Source organism: Sturnira hondurensis, unplaced genomic scaffold (genome assembly GCF_014824575.4).
Source record: "Sturnira hondurensis isolate 20B ecotype Veracruz unplaced genomic scaffold, ASM1482457v3 Scaffold0019006, whole genome shotgun sequence".
NCBI classification, from domain to species: Eukaryota; Metazoa; Chordata; class Mammalia; order Chiroptera; family Phyllostomidae; genus Sturnira; species Sturnira hondurensis.
Window position 1 is genome coordinate 3,866,158 of NW_028091637.1, and position 14,523 is coordinate 3,880,680.

At 43.8% G+C, this 14,523-nt stretch overlaps 1 protein-coding gene across 3 annotated transcripts in view; it reads right to left on the reverse strand.

Moving 5' to 3' along the window:
* Positions 1-14,523, reverse strand: part of THRB (thyroid hormone receptor beta) — a 332,868-nt gene extending 318,345 nt beyond the window's left edge. For all 3 annotated transcript variants that reach the window (XM_037070685.1, XM_037070683.1, XM_037070684.1), the window contains exon 1: positions 14,202-14,523. The gene's annotated coding sequence lies outside the window, so the exon portion shown is untranslated. The remainder of the gene's footprint in view (positions 1-14,201) is intronic.

The window sequence follows — 14,523 nt, forward strand, 5'->3', positions numbered from 1 at the left end:
AAGGGAGACGGGGTAGAGATTTAAAGGGGCATCTTCCAAATTGCAGTTGCCCACAATGCAGATGGAGAGAAGAGAGAGGAAGGGGGGTGGGGAGAAACACAGACGGAAGAGGACAGTGATTCCTGGCCAGAGTAGGACGAAGCAGGGTAAGTGCAGGTGTACCGAAATCAACTGGGAAAAACATCCAATTATTCCAGAGTGTAGCATGTCTCCCCCACCCTCCCTGAGGACTAGAATCATAATAAATAGGGAAGTACAATTGATGAGGAGCTTGGGGGGGGAAGGATCAAGATTTGGAAAGAAGGCCCGAGGCAGTGGCTTTCCGTGGGGACGATTACGCCTGCCAAGGGACATTTGGCAACGTCTGGACAATTTTTGATCGTCACAACTTGGCAGTGCAATGGTAATGGCATCTAGTGGGTAGAGGCCAGGGATGCTGCTAAACATTCTACAAGGCACAGGGCAGCCCCCCACAACAGATAGTTGTCTGCCCCCAAATATCAATAGTGCCGAGGCTGAAAAACCCTGCCCTGTGGCTCTCTCTGTACTTGATCCTGTACCCATCGCTAAGGGGGTCAGGTCCACTGCTCCAGTGAAAGGCAATCTGTACCTCGAGAGAATGAGGCATAAGTGCAAAGGAGACCAGTGATCCTCACTGTACACGGGGCTATGGTCTGAGCACATGGTCATATGCCAACAACGAGAAAAGCTAACGTATAGTACAGATGCTGCTGGTACCTGACCCTTTCCCACTGGGCTTCACTTCAGTGCCCACCAGCTTGCCTTCCAACTGCCCCAAACTGCATTCCTCTGCCTGGAGGCGTGCTCTTGGCTGCCCAAGTGGCAGTCCTGAAATGTCAGGGACTCAGTGGCTTCTGGAGGCAGTCCTTGCCTAATCCCTGACAGTTTTTGGAGAATCAATACATACTCCCTTGCTTCTTGGGTGGGGTAACTGTGAGCACATGTTCCTCGTTGCCTCCCAGAGTTCCCCCATGTGGCTTAGCTCTACATGCCCATAGTGGTAACTGGTGTGATTTCACCCCCTTTTGGTCATCTGGTCTTGCCCTGGCTCCCTTCTTCATTCTCCTACTCCTGTTTTCTTCACCTCCCACCTAAAATAACTCGCCCTTGAACTTTCATCTCAGGGTCTGCTTCCAGGGAACCTGAAGTCAATGGTAAGTCTTTTGAAGGAATGCTGGGCTGCCAGCCACCGGATGCTCAGGTTCCCCTGATGGATGAGCTCTCTGAGTCCACAGCAACCCTCTTCCCGAAGGGCTGGTTTTTCTATCCCCAAGGTCTGGGCACCGCATTATTGGGCTCCTCCTAGTCCCACTTCTCTCAGATCATCAGACACACAAGTTCTGGCAAATTCCTTTCCCTCCCATTGAGAGAAGAAGGAAAACCACGTTTGTTTTTTTTTTTTTTTTTTTGCTCAAGAATGGCAGGAAGGAAATACAACATAATTCCTACTAGTCTCAAATGCCCCTGAAGTCAAACTTCTGCCAGCAGTCATGGAAGACGTTAACAACCTTGACTCTGAGAAGGGGGTCTTACTCTAGCGTGGGAAGGAGGCAAAGACAAAGAGGACTGACCACCTCAGTTCACGTGAAACTTTACCGCAGAACAGCAGAGGTGAGTTGTTTCAAAACACTGCTAGAGACAGAGGAGAAACGAATTGTAACACCACTCAGGGTGATGTTGATCGCTCATCTTCCATGTAGTGGGGATTCTGAGACACTGAAAATCTTAAGGAAAAAAAAGCCCACACAAAAGCTAGGAGTTGTGAAAGATGCCACTGCAGCCAAGGGTCCGAGAGACTCCTCATTTAGCCAAAGAGGCATTTAAACAGCAAGGTAGCTTGACGCTTTCCCGTTTCCGAATGTTGCCCCTGCAGAAACCTGAACCTACCATCAAAGGAAGTCTTTGCGGTCATACAAGTTGAGAAATCAGGCCGCAGTAAACCATTCTTAGGGCCCTTTCTTTACAAATCCTCAGAAGCCATTTTTCTCAGATCATAGATTTTTGTTGGATTTCATCTTTGCAGAGAACTTTCACTCTGGGACCCTGATTTCTTCTCAGCTTAGTTGAAGAGACAGGAAGATCTTCTGTGTCATTTCTAATGCGTGAATAACTTTTTTTTTTCAGGGAAAAGAATAGCATTGCTTTTTTGCTGGACAACCTGTTCCCTTATTTATAATGCAGGACAGCAGGGCCTTGTAAGTGTATATTCTGGTTCATCTGAGGACACCCGGCACACGGTTGTTCATTTTAAAATTAGATTCATCCTAATTACATAAAAACAACAGGAAAGGATTACTCAGCACCTACAGCTGGGCCTGTGCTTCTAGACTCCACTAAACTTGATTAACACACAGACAGCACCTGCCCTCTTGGAACTTCAAATCCAGGAGAAAAAAAAAACCAAAAACCCCACAAAAACACAAAAACCCAAAGCAAAAACAAATCCAACTCATTGATACATATGAGGCCTGGACAGTGAACAGTGAAGAATACATATAGTGAGCAACTAACCACGCATCTTGAGGCAAAGGGGTCAGGGCAACTGTCATTGATGGGGCAGGTTTCAGCTGAGCAGAAGCGGAGAAAATTTGGATCTCAATCCTCATTAATTACAGCAGAATTTCTGGAGCTCCGTGAATGAAGGATATTGTGAATCTGGGATGAAGCAGAAGCAAGGGAAAATACTTATCGAACTTTGAAGGATAGAAGTTTGAATTTGAATGGCAGAAGAGCATCAGAATAAGGGAGGGGAGTAGCTGCTGTTAAAAAAAGACGTAAGACCCAGCTGATGTGGCTCAGTTGGTTGGAACATTGTTCTGTAAATGGGAAAATCATGGGTTCAATTCCCAATCAAAGCACGTGACTGGGTTGCAGGTTTGGCCCCAGTTAGGGCGCAAACAAAGGGTAACCAATCAGTGTTTCTCTCCCTGCCTTCCCCTCTCAATAAGCATGTCCAGAGGTGAGGATAACAAAATTAAAAAATAAAAAAAATAAGTGCAGTAGTCAGCTTAAGCCCCACATTCAGTATCAGTGAGAGCCAAATTTGCATTCAAGGGGCCAGAATGCAAATTCTGGGTTACCTGAATGCAAATTTGGTTACCTGGGCTGGTAACTGAACATCGATTACGCTCATTTTCCACAAACCCTGAGGGTTCACTGACTTCTAGGATTGACCTTGGAATATATCTCCTGAGGCTGAAAAATGCTGGGTCATCTATAAAAAGGAGGTTCTCACCAATAAACACATAATAACAACTCAGAACTAAATAAAGTAAATAACACAAAATTTGTGAGCTCAAAGAGATTTGGAGATTGACCTCTGGCCCCTCTCTTTGATTTCCTGCCTTTTAGATAATAATGCCCCTTACTGCCAGGGTGCAGGCTTATTTAACACAATCACTTTTATGGCCTTGGTAAAAACAAAATGATAATAAAATAGTTTTCTGTGTATTGAACACTTACCAGGCACTGCACATGCTCAGCAGTTAATAACCATCATGTCTTTTAATCATCTCCACAATGCTGTGAAGTACCAATATTGTTTCATTGAACAGAGGAGGTACCTGGGAGAGCACAGGTAGAAGGTGGCAAAACCAGGCAACCGACTCAACCCCTGGGTGGATGTCTACCACCCACCCCTACCCACTGATGTCTCTCCCCAATGTTCCAGCTGTCATTCAATCCAGGGCCTGAATCCCCAGCTTCTACTCTTCCTACAACACAGTCGGCCAATCCCTGCTCTGTGACTGGTCTTTAAAATAAGACTTTACTGGCATCTATACTGTGGGTTACCCTGAGCCCCAGAGAACCTAGTGATGAGCCACTGATAAATTGGGGATTATTGAGAGAATGATCTCTCTCCTATTATAGAATGTCAAGTATTAGCTAAATTCTGTATCTGAGAGGGATTTGTCAAGATTAAGTTCTTAATATTTTGAATTTTAATTTTCAAAAAATTGCTAAATATTTTACAAAATTAGACTTGTGGAGTTGAAAACAGTTTTACCTAGGATAATATAAAGGTGAACATTTATTTCCTTATTTTTTTATGTATCCTCAGAATGATACTTCTTATCATTGGTTAGTTTTATTTCTTGATAGTCCAAAAGGCATGTGCCCTTTCTATTCCCTTACTTCTTAGAATAAGACATTTTAATAATAATTAAATGGTAAGGTTTTCAAAAAGATAAAATATGCATAGTTAGAAGGAAAAAGTTTCTTTGTTCTTTTCACTTTTATTATTCATGGCCCTCTTAAATTTCTTTCATGAGAGGTGCTTCTCCAGACCTGGTTAAATATTTGATAAAGCACATTGATAATTTGGGAAGAGAAGAAAATAAAAGCATCCCTTTTGACTTTGAAAAAAGGGTTCCCATTGTAGTAAGCAATGATAAGTGGGATAAATATTAAAAATTGGTATTTTTAGTCAAGATATTATGCAATGAGCCATTTATTTAAACAGTCTAAAGCACTGTAAAATGATTCCAGGAAAATGGCTTCGAAACCTCTCTGTCAATACACCAAGAATCAGTTCTGGCCTCTGCTCTTTCATAACTCTACTTTAAATTTTATTTCCCTTCAAAATAAATCAGCACATTAATGATGTGCCAGTAATAGCAGGATTGATCACAAGCTCCCAATACTATGTGCACATTAGGACCAACATTGATCTACCAAGGAAATCAACACAATAGTCACAGACTAAAAGGAAAAACCAGGACTAGCAAAAATGAAGATGGGCCCTTAACAGTGGAAAGAAGGGAGGAAACAGAATTAGGTCAGATAGGAGGGTTGTGCTGCACCAAAAAATAGGACTGGGTTACCTCACTGCTATAAAGATGTTTCCATCCCTTGCCCATGTCTTCTGAAACAGCAAGACAGTGCTGAGATCCACATAAGAATTAAAACACAGAGTTGTATGGTGTGGCTCAGACAGTCCCCCAAGCAATTCTTGTTCCCCATTCTGGAGTATAGAGTCAACACCAGAAAGCAACTTCTCAGTAGGGACTATCTTTCTCACTCTGATGCATTTTGCTAGGGCCATGTGATTCCTCCTTGACAGTGGCATTTAAGCAAAATGACTTTATGTTACTTCCAAGACAACACGGTTAGGAAGCTGATGAACTTCTCAATTCTCCATTCTCATTCTCATCACTGGTCTGATGCAATGAACACATGGCCTTGTAAGCCATGAGCTAAAGATGGAGGAGCCCAAGACGAAAGGTATGGAGACCCCCATGAACCACTGGGGAGCACAGCTTCCAGTCAATCAGAAAGAGCAATTTTCAACTTCACATGAGTAAAAAATGAACTTCTAGTTTTTCAGCTACTGTGCATTTTTTATTTCAAAGTATATTGATTTTTTCTAGCCAGTATATGTGGCAAGAAAAAGCAAGCACCTCAACCACTTGAAATAATGTATATAAGTTATTTTTGCATGAATCTAATAAAATAGATTTTGAAGGCTGAAGTTGGGTTGCCACAATTACTAGTGGCTACTAGCTACAAATGGCTGTTGAACACTTAAAATGTGACTAGTTGAAATTAAGATGTGCTGCAAATATAAATACATAGCACATATGTAAGATTTAATAAAAAATAGCTCTGGCTGGTGTAGCTCAGGGGATTGAGCGTGGGCCTGTGAAGCAAAGGGTTACTGGTTCGATTCCCAGTTAGGGCACATGCCTGGGTTGCAGGTCAGGTCCCCAGTAGGGGATACGTGAGAGGCAACCACACATTGATGTTTCTCTCCCACTTTCTTCTCCCTTCCCCTCTGTCTAAAAATAAATAAATAAAATATTAAAAAAATAAAATATCTCACTGATACTTTTCTATTGATTACATGTTAATAATACTTTGAATATATTGGGTGGGATAAAATATTTTATTGAAATTAAACCCACTGATGGCTTTGTATTTATTCATAATGTGGCTACTAGAAAATTTTAAACTATATACAGTACATACATGGTTCATGTTATATTTCTACCAGCCTCCTCTTGGGCCCCCGGAGCTAGCAAACTACAACCCACAATCTGTTTTCGTAAACAAATTTTTACTGGTCCACAGCCATGCCGGCCTGTTTACACATTATCTATGGCTGCTTTCACACTACAACAAAGAGTTGAGTAGCCTCTACAGACACCACATACCCCGAAGAGCTGAAATTATTTATTACAGGGCCCATTGAAGACAGTGTTCGCCACCCCCTAGACTGACGATGACTTGGACATTGTCTAACTTATCTACTCCCACCATTTTATGACTGAGGAAATCAAAGCTCATATAAGTCAAAGACTTGTTCAAAACATTTTTATTTTTAATGAGGTGGTATTTACATAGTATCACTCACATTAAATCATTTACTCATATTCTCTGACATCCCTAATTTTGATCATTAAAGAAATAAAATTCCTATCAGTTGGAAAATTGACACTTAATACGGCACAGTGAATCTCAGCCCCGCAAGGCTAGCTCAGCGTAGTCATGTAGATGTCTCTTTCTGCCTGACACAAGCATGCAGGCACGTACATGCAACAGCTGAGTAATATTCAGCTACAAAAAGGCTGTGAGATGGTCTTTAAGCTTCATTTGAAAAACATTTTAAAGAGAATCAATTATGTAATCTTCTTTCCAATTGAACTTGAAATCTCCCTAATTGCAGATCTAGCTTGCTAAGAATATTCATTATTAGAATTAAATTAGAATTTTTTCCCTATATTTTGGAAGAAGTCAAATCTGTTCCCAAAGACTTCACAGCAACATGTAACCCCCTCGTTCCGGAAACCATCATCTCTCAAGGGATTATTCTAGGAGTCTCCAACTGGGCTCATCATTTCTACTCTCTCTTCCACTCAAGATCTATTCCAAAGAAATCTTCTAAAATAAAAGTCTGATTTCCTGAACACTCAGTTTCTTCATGTTATCCAGACGAATTCCATCTTCTTTATTTTGGTCAGGAAAGTCTTCACCATGGACCTCTACCAGGCCCAACAGCTTCATTTATTGTTGTTTTCATGACAGTCAGATAATTGGGCTCCTTGCAATTCTTGGGGCCCTTGAAATTCCCCAGACACTTCATACTTTCACCCCACTTTGTTCATTTGTAGATGATGTTCTTACTGCCTAGCACGCTCCCCATTCCCAACTATGGGATCTCACTGTGCGCTGTACTTATTTCATCATAGACCTTACCAATACTGTAATTGCCTGTTTAAGTATTAATTTTACCACCAGTACAAATGGCTAATGTTTAGAAATACTTAACTCTGGGTCATGTGCTACATTATTTTGTTTACTTTTTACATGTTATAGATGAAACTGAGCACATACAACAAAGGCAGGGGAAGCCAGAATAGGAATCTCTCTATTCCCACTGCACAGTCCTGGTTCTTAACTCTACACCAGTGGTTTTCAATGGGGGTGGATCTGTTTCCTACAAGACATTTAGCAGTATCTGGAGACAGTCTGGGTCGTTGCGAGTGGAGTGTGGGGCAGATACTGGTGTCTGCTGGGGAGAGGCCAGTGATGATACCAAACAGCCTACATCACACAGAACAGCCCTCCACTGCAAAGAATTATCTGGCCCCAAATGCCAATATTTTAGAAGCTAAGAAACACTGTCCCACACTAAATCAATTCCCATATTGTGCCAGGATAGTCTGAGACTAGTTTTTTGAAGTGTAAAACTAGGGACTCTTCCTCACAACTTCCTGCCATTTGAATTTTAGCCATTTGAAGATTTATAGACATGCACAGACACACACACACACACATGTGCATACTCATGCACAAACACACAGATAAGTGTTTTGCTCCCTACTTCCCCTCTTGGATATTCATGATGCCCTCTAGTATAAAAATACTAGGCTCTGAACACTCTTGCGCTAAGTTGTTCAACCCAGGATTTCCCAAACATAGCTGACCAAAGAGTAATATAAGTAAATAGTAAAATAAATGAAAAGTAAAATAATATGAGGATTTGCAAAAATATTCAGGATTAAGGGGGACTAAAAGTGATGACAAGATTTGTGGCTTGGGACAGCAGCGTGACTATGGAATTCTCCCTGTGATCTGGAAGCTGGGCATGGGAACCACAGGCAAAGCCAGAAACAAGCAGCGCCTTTCTCACTCTGCATGAGAACATGGCACACACTCGTCGCAGAGGCAGATTCTGCATGTAAGGACATGCAAGTAGGTGAGAGACATTTACGCTATGGAAGAGAGACAGGAAAAACTGACCCCAATGCCAGGACTGCTATCAATAATTGTTTGAGCACCCATTCTGTGACACCATTGTTGAAATCTAGGGAAACAGAGTCTCCTAAGGGAAACAAAAAAAGGGGATAACATCCGAGCCATCCTGAGAACTAAAGAGCAACATGATACCGAAAGAGTCAGAATCCTCAGTGGGTTCCTGAATGTCACGATCGTACGTTACACCATTAAAACCATGACTACCTTCTTTACTCTCTTCACTGCAAACACTCCTGAGCCACCAGAGTGGTCATGCAGTGTGTTTCCTAAATTAAGAAGACATACCTGCTCTCCATGTGCATTCCTTTGTCCAAGCTTTTACTTTAGTGCATATAACTCAAGACTTTCTGAATAAATCCCTAATTTTTAAAAAAGATTATGTCTATTCATTCTCACAGAGGAGCAGGGAGGAAGAAAGAGAGGGGGAGAAACAGCAATGTGTGGTTGCCTCTCGTGCACCCCAGGGGACACGCCCTACAACCGAGGCATGTGCCCTGACTGGGAATTGAACTGGTAACCCCCTGTTTTGTAGGCCAGCACTCCCACTGAGCCACACCAGCCAGGGCTAAATCCCTAGATTTTTTATTGCAGAAAAGGAAACATAACCCTTGAAGGTTCTCTGTTGGAACTAAGAAGTTGAATAAATAACAGTTCAGATCAATCCTTTCCTAATTACTATATGTGCCCTATCTATAGTCACTCTCAGTGTGTATACACAGATGTATGTTATAATAAACATTGTTGTTACATACACATTAGCTATTATAATATACATATATTATGTGATGTATACATACCCTTGTATATGTGTATATGTGTGTATGTGCATGTATACATGTATGTGCATGTGTGTGTGTACATGTGTGTCTGACTGTCACATTGTAAAGGCTATAGTATGCTTCCTGGGACAGAGAGTCAAGGTTCCTGGTCCTAATCCCAGGCTCTCCTGACTTGCCATTTGGAAAAGACACCTAAGTTCACAATAGCGCTCAGCTTCTCGCTTAATAAAAATAGTACTGGGCAAGAACTGCCAGTCCGTAAAGTCTCCAAGGTCCCTTGAAATTAGGACAGTATGGACAAAACAACGTCAGTACTGAACATAGATCATTACCCTAGCTGTCAGTTGGCCAGGTTCCCGAGAGGAGGATATGGAAATGCATTCCTTGTGACTCAGTGATTTGGGTAGTTCCACCTCCCCACCCCCACTTACTTAAATGTCATTTGACTAATAAGTTAGGGAACAAAGTGGAAATGAACATCCTTAACCAGACACTCACAGGCCTGGACGTACTCAGTCGCATACCACCTGGATCCCAGGAGAATTCTGGGTGAATCCCACTGCAAGTTGTACTAACACACATGAGCTACAGAAACTACAACCCCCTCCTCAGATTAAAATAACTTTTCTCACTTAGGGCGCCATATAAGAGACCCTAATATGTATGGACCATTTCAGAATATAAGCATATTGTTTCAAAGGTCACTCACGGGGCTGCATGCTGAGCTACCAAATGACTGGCAAGGCCAGGTGCATAGTGTCCATACAGATTTGTGTACAGTGGATAAGGAATCAAATCAAGTACTCAGAATGACTTCAGATAAAGCAAGGAGTTAACCTGCCACCCATTACTGCACCAGTTCAGACACTAGACTCAGCCCTTCAAGCAAAATCCTCGGCTGTGATATGACGTCACCCAGGCAGCAAACATTCACCTGGGGCAAAATCAAGTGAGAAGGCCATGCTTGTTCCCAGGAGCAGAGGAGAACCAGAGGCACCACCTTTCTCACCCTTGATTCATCCTTCCAACAAGCCTTTCTCTGTGCTCATGTGTGAGGCCCTCTGCTAGGTGCTGGCCGTCAAGGATGAATAAACCCATAGGCCCTCATCACAGTTCCTGGGGGAAGACAGAAATGGACACAAAAACAAATGTCCATACTGGAAGATAAAGGCTAGATAGACTAGAGCACAAAGCATCGAGACGACCTGTTCAGAGAGGTTTGTGACCATAGTGTCATTTTCAAGTACCTGGCGGTCCTGTCCTCTCAGATTGCTTTAGTGAAAAGCTTGGCCGTGACACTGGATATTTGAGAGAGTCAGCCTCAAGAACATGTCAGCCATTCATTCCTCTAGGTTTTCGGAGCTCTATTTCTGTCCCGGGGACAATCACCAGAATCTCTACTGCTAGACCATGGGTAGCTTAGGCTCCGAAGGTAAACTCCCACTGGGTTACTTTTCTCATTAAGCCTTTTGCATTTTTTTTTTCCATGCTAGGGTTGGTGAAAGACATGATCACATAAAGAACTTATCTTCATTCCCTGGAGAACTAAAGTTCAAGTACAGACCACTGTATGATTGGATATTTCATAGGAGTACATACTAGCTGTCAGGCACCATAGTAAGCACACAGCCAATGTTATCTGATCTATCCTTGTAACTTTAATGCATACTCCAGTTCCCTTTTTCCTATTAACCTGGCTACTGAGAAACTCAGAGCTAAATGAAATACTCAAAAGCAATAAACATTTAGGATTTCAGCTTAATTATATTTTGTCTGCTACCATTTTTACCAGTCTCATGATTCTGTGGAATTTTTACTACGTGTTTACTCAGACATGGTTCTGAAAGCCGAAATGTTATAAACAAAAACACATTCTCACAATCATCCATTGTAACTTCCTTTTAGACTCATTTGTCAAAAGAGTTTCCATGACTAGCTACTTTGAAGATAACCCCTTGGGTATCACGGCTCCATCACTTGAAAACTCTGAGAATGCGGTATTTCCCATAGGCATCTAGTTCAAAATCTGTTTAGGGAAATGGAAAAGTGGGGCAAAGGGAGAGGCTGATGGACTTAATTTATAACGCAGGGTAACCACCAGAATATTTCTAATCTTCCTCCAAGGGCTCTTTCTATCTTGTGCGGGATCCTGACAGTCCCTCTGCCCCTTCTCCAGCCATCACTTTTGTGGTTCAGCTGGAGACGCCCGCTAGAACCTACTGAGTGAGGGGAGGCATTGCTATCACCCAGTAATGTCTGTTTTCTGGAATTTCACTCTTAGCCCTGACAGTACCTCTGGAACTCATAAAAATTCTGCTGAAACCCAGAGTATTGAAGGTCAAAGTCTTCAGGGAATCAGGTATAGACAAGCTGCTGCTGAGGAATTTCATGTACTCAAGGCAAATGCCTCCAGAAAAAGCCTGCAGAAATAACTGCTTTGTCACTACACAAAATGAAGCTAGCTTTCACCTCAGAAGAGAGAAAGAGAGAGATGAACCAAGACTGACCCGTCTATGCATGGCTCCCGCATATATGGGCACAGATCTTGGCAAAACTCAACGGGTACTCATTTAGGATGCTTAGTCAGGTAGTTGGGGGAACACAGTGTTTGGGCACAGCCATCCCTTTATTCAGAAAAGATTGATTTAGCACCTACTGTGTACCAAGCACGATTCAAGATGCTGGAGAATCGAGAGTGAAGGAAGTAGCCAAGACACTGTTTCTCATGGACTCTACATTCTAGACACAAGAGACAGGTAATCTGTAAGCGCCAATTGAAATGAACAATTCAGATTGCACATAAGACCAAGAAAGGGGGTGCGGGGAAAGGAAACAAAAAAGCAATGTCTCAGAAGGAATGAGGGACTGCCTTTGCTCAAGTCGTCAGGAGAAGGCTTTTGAAGAAGGTGACACATAATCTTACAGTGGAAGGACAAAAACGAGCTAAAGAAACCCATCGCCTTGACTCTGATTTCCATCAAAAAGACGAGCTTACTAAAAAGAGAGATGGGCCAGCCCATGTGCAGCTCCCCACACCCTGTGTTTCAATCAACTGCAAAAACCCCCAGAAAAGGAAAGGAATCCATAACTTTCTTAAGGAAATTTTGAGAAATCACCTTTTCTCAAAAACATTGATTGAAAGGAAACTGTCTTAATTCATCTCTATAGCAGAATTTACTACCAAGAATCTTTAGGGGAGAAATGGCAAGTTTATTATTCTTGTAAAGTCAGTTACTCTGTGAAAACAATATTCCAATGTCAATAAAATTATGCCTTGGAATTGTGAGGCCAACAGGAATTGCTCCATAAAAAATAGTTCTGTGCCTATATTCAGAATCATTTACTTTCACTCACTGGAAAACAAAAGCAAATTGTATTTGCTACCAAACACACTGCCCTCTCCTTCCAACATATACCAAAACTTTGAAATTCACTAAAACAAAATTCTGATAGTACGTGTTTAACAATCACAAACAATAAATGGCTGTTCCCCAATGCTTCCCATATATAACACCCTGAATAAACCACTTACTATTGAATTTCTATGAGAGTCGATTAGAACCCTTAGCCAAGTGGCATGAAAACGTTTGAAAACATCCACTGCTCAAAATACTTTTCATCAAAACACCTTAGAAAATGTTTCCTAGTCTCTGACTTGTTACGGAATAAGAGGTAAACAGAAGTGAACGAGGGAGCAGTCACAGTGAATGTTCAGAGTGAATCATGGAATATTTTTACTAAAATACGATTTTTACTTTGCAATTCAGTGCATGCTACACATTACGATAATGTACATAAGCATATTGAACTAACATGGGCAAAGTAATGTAAAGATACTGCCTGTGAGGTCTACAACACCTGACTTTGATCATTATAAAAATTGCTCTGTTCTGATATTAATACACTGTCCAAGGAACGCTTTATGGCTTTGAACTTCAAAAACAGGTCTTTAAAACAGCATCAGCAGCACGCGAGACCAGTAACATGCTAAGGGGAAGACTGTTTCGAATTCATTTACTCACGGGGGCGGGTGGGGTAGTACTGGAACCGTCACAAAGTCTAAATCTGTGTGGAGAGGGGAGGATGGGGACTCTGAGCTTGTCTGTTCAGGTACACACTTTTCTTTGACTCCCTTTGAAATTTCCCATTTGGGGAAATTATACCTTTAAAACTAATACATTCATAAATAAAAACGTATCCCATGCTCCCTCTCCCCGACAAATCGGAAGACTTAGCCCTAATAATAATCCTACAGTGGTCAGTGGGACATCCTTCTCTAAAGCGACGACGACACCTTAAGAAGGACAAAATCCAGGAGGAGTAAAAAACTCCCCCAGATTAGTTCCTCCGAGGGGTGGCGCGGGGGCGGGGGAGCGCACGGCGGCCACCACTCGCGGCGTCAGAACCAACTTCAGGCCACTCAGACGAAGATGCTGCGTCAAGAGAACCGAGGCAAAGAAGTGCGACTCGGGAGCCTCGCGAAACCGCCACCGACTCCCACAGGAGGCGGAGAGAAGCGAAGTCACCAGGCACCGGCGACAGCGCACGCCAATATTCAGGATTATTCTCCTTTCCAAACCCGGCAGTTCCGGGGCAGGAGCAAACGGGGGGATGGGGACCCACAGTCCCTTTAAACCGCACGCCCCATGTCTGCCAACCTTTTCCGAATCCCCGTGTCACAGAACTTCCTCATCATGGAAACTTCCACTGGGTTCGGCGCTGAGGATGCCAAACTACATTTCACAAGGAGCCTGTCAACAGCCTGGTTGGGGTTTGAGGAACGGAGCCGCTGCGATTGGAGCGGGCCCCCGGCCACCCTGCTCCGCCACTGCCCACGCTGTGGCTCTCGGAGCGCCGCCGCGCGGCGCCCCAGTCCCGTGGAGGGGGGGCGCCTCCGCTCAAACCTGGGGCTCAGAAACCCCGTGGAAACAGGGCGGCTGACTGACACCCCCCACCCACTCACCCACGCCCGTCCGCCTGCCTGCGCGCGCTCAGCTCGCCTCTCGCAACCCTTCACTTTCCCGCGACACCTCCGTCACCATCCTGCCCACCCTTCTGGACATTTGAAACTGTCGCCCCCTCCTCCCGCCTCCCCGACACTCCCACCCTCACCCGTGCCTCCGCGCGGTCCTCTCGCCAAATTACCAGTGCCCTGGAGCCGGTTGGGTTGGGTGCCCCTGCCCGGGGACGGCAGCCGGCGGGCGCGCTCGCCCGAGCCCGGGGAGTAGAAGGTCTCCTTTCCAAGCGCACTCACATTATTCATGCAAAGTTAATCCCCGCCGCGTCACGGCCGCCCGCCCGAGGATGTGCGCCTTCCTTGGCCAAGCCCCGCAGTCTCCACCCTCCTCCGCCCCCTCCTCCGGCGGCGGGGTCCCGGGGAGCGCTGGCGACGGGACGTCGCGCGAGTCCTGCAAAATGTCAACTCCTTGGGGGAAGAGAGGCGGCCGCCGGCAGGGCCGCACCGGCC